This window comes from Eriocheir sinensis, unplaced genomic scaffold, assembly GCF_024679095.1.
Source record: "Eriocheir sinensis breed Jianghai 21 unplaced genomic scaffold, ASM2467909v1 Scaffold35, whole genome shotgun sequence".
Classification (NCBI taxonomy): Eukaryota; Metazoa; Arthropoda; class Malacostraca; order Decapoda; family Varunidae; genus Eriocheir; species Eriocheir sinensis.
The window spans coordinates 502862-509341 of NW_026111665.1; the positions used below are offsets into that span (position 1 = coordinate 502862).

Consider the following 6480-nt stretch of genomic DNA (forward strand, 5'->3'; position numbering starts at 1 on the left):
ATCGACAGTGAGTGGTGGGGACGTGGACTTGCGCTTCTGCTGTGGGCTCGGAGAGCGAATACCCGCCACTTCTTCTTCTTCTTCTTGTTTATTTATCCCCTGGGGGGAAACGGGCCTTTGTCAGGTTTGACGGCCCGTGAGCTGATTTGGCGAAGTCTTATCGGGGGGTTCACCTCGGGGGCTCACATGTTGTGACGAGACGCACCAGAGCCTCGTCACTGAGGGCAACAATCAGCTTTGGTAAAGGCAGCCCTTCCGGGTTGCGGATGAGATGGCGTGTGCCCTCACATTCGAGGAGGTAGTGGAGGAGTGGCTGGGCGAACTCCTCCTCGCAGTAAGGGCACTCAACCGGGACCGGGTCGTCGATGTCCAGGAGCGAGGCACACCGGTACCCGAAGCGCAGGCGGTGGAGGTTGGAGGCCACTCGCCTGGGGGTGCCTAATGGAAGCCGACGGCTGCCGGAGCCCGTCGCCGAGGCATACCAGTATGTAGACGGTGAGCCGGCCGCCAAGGCCTCTGCAAGAGCCCTGACCACACCCGCCGAGGTATGGGCCGCCATGTCACGCTTGATCAGTGACACGCTCGGGGAAACGGCTCATGTTATGCTGGGGAGCAGGGTGGCCTCGCCGGCAGCGCGGTCAGCAGTGTCGTTACCCACCACGCCTGCATGGCTGGGCAACCAGTTTAGGTGGACCTGACGGCCAGCTCTCCCCAGTTCCTGCAACCGGGCGTGGATGCCCGTGAGGAGGGATACGTTGCCATCCATCGGGTCCTGGCACAGCGATCGTATGGCCGGCACCGAGTCACAGTGTACCAGGACCGGGCCCATGCCCCACTCCAGCACATGCCCCAGCGCCATGCTGATCGCCACTAGCTCCGCCTGGGTCGAGGAGGAGCCGTCAGGCAGCCGGAAGATGTCAGCATGGCCCGCCGTGACGAATGCCGCCCCGACAGCCCCAGTGAGGTGGTTGACGGAGCCGTCTGTGTAGTATGTGGCTGCGAGGGGCCTGGCCGCCTCCTAGTCTCTGGTCATGGCCTCCCGCGCTAGGCTTTGCGGTGTCAGGAGGTCCTTCCTCGCAGGCAATGGCTTGATTGTGGCCGTGAAGGTGGCTGGTGCCCACGGGGGAGGTAAGGTGTAGCCAGGGTGGGGCAGGTCTGTGTTCATCAGGAAACACCGGGAGAGGCGGGTGGACCTGAGTTTGGCCGCTGCCACCGCCGCCCACGTTTTCTTGCGAAAAAGCAGAGGGGCCTGATTGAGGGCCTGTTCCACCGAGGCTCTCAGTGGTTCTGACCCCCTGCGGCGCAGCAGCGTTGCCAGGTGGCCGACGGCGAGCTTCTTCAGGCGAGCTCGGTACACCTCGGCCTGAAGGTGGTGCCCGAAACGTCGCCGCAGGGCCTCCGCCATGCTCCCGTAAGAGGAACGTTGGGCCGGCGGCAGGTGCCCCAACACTTCCACAGATGGGCCCCGAAGCGCTGTTGCCAACTGCAGCGCCTTCTCAGCCTCGTCCCAGCCCTGGGTAGCAGCTAGCATCTCAAACTGGGCAACATAGGCCTCCCAGGCCACCTTCCCGTCATACTCCGCCGGCTTGCGCCTCCCCAAACGGCGGGAAGCCGAGGGGCTGGATGGGGGAGAAAGCGGAGCACGTGGGCTGTGAGCCGGCCGGCATGGAGAGGGCGGCGGTGAAGGCAGCAGAGAGGCGGGGTGAGTGGGTCCGACTCCGGCGCCAGTTGGAGCCAGGGGAGCAGCTCCGATGGCTCCCCAACCTCCTGCGGCAGCTGCTGGCTCTGACACAACGCTGCGAGGCCCCAGGGGTTCTTGCCAGGGGCCCCACGAGGACCCCAGCAAGTCCGTCACCCTGGTGCTTGCCGCCAGCACGCGTGACGCTTCTTGTTCCTCCCCGCGTGACGTTGCCAACTCTCGCCGCTGCCTCTCCGCCTCCACCCTCAGTCCCTGGACCTCGCCTTTCAGAGTCTGCACCTCTCCCAGTAGTTCACTCTTAACGCTGTCGCAGGTCTCTTCCCACTAGGTGGGTTGGGGCACAGGCGCACCAGGCGTCCTGTAGCTGTACGTTAAAAACACATTCACGCACGTACTCACACACAAACACACACACACATACATACACACACTCTAACACGCCCACATATACACAACACATAGCCTACCTGGGCGGCTCATACGCCCGCACTAGGGCAGCCAACTCTCCGTCGTCCAGCGCCCCCACCAAGGCTGGCGCCCATGTTGTGTGTGGGATTTACCCCCTAAAAAGGGTGAACGGGCCTTTGTCGATTGACGGCCCGTCGCAGGGGGTCGGTCGGTCGGTAATGATTTACCCCCTAATGGGGAAACGGGCCCTTGTCGTATGCGACGGCCCGTCGCAGTGTTGGCTGTGGCTATACATGTGCGTACACGGCACGCCGCGCGCACGTGAGCATGTACCTAAATACATACACACGCACACACACACGCCGATGTACGCACATGCATAGATAGGAAACGCCCCTTCCCACCAGGTGGGCCGGGGGACAGGCGCACCAGGCGTCCTGTAGCTGTACGTTGATAAAAAAAAAACACATTCACGCACATACTCACACACAGACACATACACATACATACACACACTAACACGCCCACATGTACAGAAAAGAAAGTCTACCTGGGCGGCTCATAGGCCCGCACTAGGACAGCAAGCGCCCCGTCGTCAAGCGTTCGTTCGTTCGTTAAGGATTTACCCCCTAAAAAGGGGGAACGGGCCTTTGTCGACTGACGGCCCGTCGCAGGGGGGAACCCGCCGCTGGCGTGCGGCGGGTGTGGGGAAGCCTCCGCCGCCGCCACAGCCACGGGTAGAAGCCGGCGAGCAGCGACGGAGGCACGGGCCCTCCGGGCAGGCGCCCAGTAGCAGCCCGTAGCTGAGCCGAGCAAGCAACTCAGCAGTCTATAGGTGGCCCAGAGGCCGGGAGAGTTGCTCGCTCGACGAGTGCTGGCGTTCCACTGTCGTCAAGCGAACCCGACCCTCTTTTATGCGGGCCCTGGTTACTCGGGATCGCGGGAACGCGAGGCGGCTCGCGCTCCCATTGCCTGGCTCGCCCGGCCGTCCCCGCCCTCCGATCCTGCGCTGGACTATATAGGCGAAAAAATCGGAAAGTGTGCAGTGGACCGCCAGCACTCCTCGGGCGAGCGGCCGGGGGGTCCTTCTGCTGCGGCGTGGTTGACCCGCTTGGTCATCCTCGCTTAGGGCCCCACCGCGGCAGTCAAGTCGATCGGTCGGCTGCTCGCCCGTGCACCGCTACGGGTGTCTGCTGGGCGCCTGCCCAGAGAGCCCGTGCCTCCGTCGCTGCTCGCCGGCTGTTACCCGTGGCTGTGGCGGCGGCGGAGGCGTCCCGCAACGAGCTTGCATTGCTCGCCCATACGAGCGGGCTGCTTGAGCCAGAGCTCGAGGGCCCGTTCCTCCGTCGCTGCCCCCCGGCTTATACCCGTGGCTGAGGCGGCGACGGAAGGGTTCCCCCACCCGCCGCACGCCCGCGGCGGGTTCCCCTCTGCGACGGGCCGTCCACTGTGACAAAGGCCCGTTCCCCCTTTTTAGGGGGTAAATAAAAAAAAAAAAAAAAAAAAAAAAAAAGTGCAGCCGGGTGGCCCTTCTACGGAAGCGAGGTGGACCCGTGGGGTCATCCTCGCTTTGGGCCACCCCTCCGCGGTCAAGTCGACCAGTCGACTGCTCGCACTAGTACCGCTACGGGTGTCTGCTGGGCGCCTGCCCAGAGAGCTCGTGCCTCCGTCGCTGCTCGCCGGCTCTTACCCGTGGCTGTGGCGGCGGCGGAGGCGTCCCTATACCCGCCGCATACCAGTGTCTGTGCTGGCTGGCCCTGTTGCTTTTGCGCTTAGCTTAGGTTACCCTCCCAAACGTTTTCTTCTTCTCCTCAGGGTCTACCTCGCCACCTACCTGTGTGTGAGACACGATGTTTTTTTTTGTTTTTTTTTTACGTTGTTGCCTATTGCGCCGGTAGGCATCTTCCCGGTGGGGCCTGATGGTCGGCCCAAGGCTTCTTCCAGGTGGGGCCTGATGGTCGGCCCAGCCCGTTCTGGCGCAGGCGAGTGTTTTATAGTGGCGCCATCTTGCATTGGCTCATGCTGCCCCCCGGAACTCGTACTTGATTTGCTTGGACGGTTTCCTCTAGAGTCCGGGTTGATGGGTGGTCTTCAGGACAGCATGTGGGTAGTTTTAAGCCACTCGGCGGTGACCGAAAAATCCGAGTGGTAGCGTGAGGATTCGAACCCGCGTCGTCCATCACGCGGCGAATGTGGGTCCAGTACGCTATCACTTCGACCACCACCTACCTACTGGGTTAAACTATACCGTGATGATGATGATGGCTGTGTGTGCGTGTGAAGGTGAAGGTACAAACCGATGCATGCTTTCTCGGGTGAGGCAGGGGATCAGCGACTGACCGATTCATTTTATTCATTCCGGACCTACTCCACAGGCCACAGCAGTGATGACGACGGGCGGGTCGGAGCCCACCCAGCTATTACCTACTTCATCTCGGCGGGGGCAGAGCCGCATCTGATCTACACGATGGCCATTATCGTCTCAACGACCTGCAGCACCTACCTCCCGGCTCTGTTTTGCGTTTTTATTTGTTATGCTTTGTGGGTTGTTGTTGTAGTTGTCAGCAGAGGAGTCCTTACCTGCCGTGAAGAAAACAAACAAACTGTGGGAAGCCTGCCAGACTTGGGGGTTGTTAATTGTTTTTGGAAAAGGATGTGGCTCCCAAGGGGAGCCAGATTAAACGGTACTGTTGTCGTCCCTGAAAGGCCGAGGGCGATTACTTCTTCTCGGTCTTCTTGGGCAGGAGCACCGCCTGGATGTTAGGCAGCACACCTCCCTGGGCACTGGCGACGCCGGAGAGGAGCTGGGTCAGCTCCTCGGCGTTGCGGATGGCCCGCTGCAGGTGGCGGGGATGATGCGGTCTTCTTGTTGTCGCGGGCCGCGTTGCCGGCCAGCTCGAGCACCTCGGCGGTCAGGTACTCCATGACGGCCACAGTTGCGTTTTTATTTGTTATGCTTTGTGGGTTGTTGTTGTCGTTGTCAGCAGAGGTCCCTTACCAGCCGTGAAGAAAACAAACAAACTGTGGGAAGCCTGCCAGACTTGGGGGTTGTTAATTGTTTTTGGAAAAGGATGTGGCTCCCAAGGGGAGCCGGATTAAACGGTACTGTTGTCGTCCCTGAAAGGCCGAGGGCGATTACTTCTTCTCGGTCTTCTTGGGCAGGAGCACCGCCTGGATGTTAGGCAGCACACCTCCCTGGGCAATGGTGACGCCGGAGAGGAGTTGCTCAGCTCCTCGTCGTTGCGGATGGCCAGCTGCAGGTGGCGTGGGATGATGACGGCCGCCAGGTATACGGGTGCGCCGGCGCCCACGCGCTCGGCATAGTTGCCCTTCCTCAGGAGACGGTGGATCCTGCCCACGGGGAACTGCAGGCCGGCACGACTGGAGCGGGACTTTGACTTCTCCTTCACCTTTCCACCCTTGCCGCGTACAGACATATCGACAGTGAGTGGTGGGGACGTGGACTTGCGCTTCTGCTGTGGGCTCGGAGAGCGAATACCCGCCACTTCTTCTTCTGCTGCTGGTTTATTTATCCCTGGGGGAAACGGGCCTTTGTCAGGTTTGACGGCCCGTGAGCTGATTTGGCGAAGTCTTATCGGGGGGTTCACCTCGGGGGCTCACATGTTGTGACGAGACGCACCAGAGCCTCGTCACTGAGGGCAACAATCAGCTTTGGTAAAGGCAGCCCTTCCGGGTTGCGGATGAGATGGCGTGTGCCCTCACATTCGAGGAGGTAGTGGAGGAGTGGCTGGGCGAACTCCTCCTCGCAGTAAGGGCACTCAACCGGGACCGGGTCGTCGATGTCCAGGAGCGAGGCACACCGGTACCCGAAGCGCAGGCGGTGGAGGTTGGAGGCCACTCGCCTGGGGGCCTAATGGAAGCCGACGGCTGCCGGAGCCCGTCGCCGAGGCATACCAGTATGTAGACGGTGAGCCGGCCGCCAAGGCCTCTGCAAGAGCCCTGACCACACCCGCCGAGGTATGGGCCGCCATGTCACGCTTGATCAGTGACACGCTCGGGGAAACGGCTCATGTTATGCTGGGGAGCAGGGTGGCCTCGCCGGCAGCGCGGTCAGCAGTGTCGTTACCCACCACGCCTGCATGGCTGGGCAACCAGTTTAGGTGGACCTGACGGCCAGCTCTCCCCAGTTCCTGCAACCGGGCGTGGATGCCCGTGAGGAGGGATACGTTGCCATCCATCGGGTCCTGGCACAGCGATCGTATGGCCGGCACCGAGTCACAGTGTACCAGGACCGGGCCCATGCCCCACTCCAGCACATGCCCCAGCGCCATGCTGATCGCCACTAGCTCCGCCTGGGTCGAGGAGGAGCCGTCAGGCAGCCGGAAGATGTCAGCATGGCCCGCCGTGACGAA

The 6480-nt window shown here is 61.8% G+C and overlaps 1 pseudogene; it reads right to left on the reverse strand.

Moving 5' to 3' along the window:
- Window positions 1–4839: 4839 nt before the first annotated feature.
- LOC126991840 (histone H2A-like) lies at window positions 4840–5544 on the reverse strand (annotated as a pseudogene).
- Window positions 5545–6480: the final 936 nt, after the last annotated feature.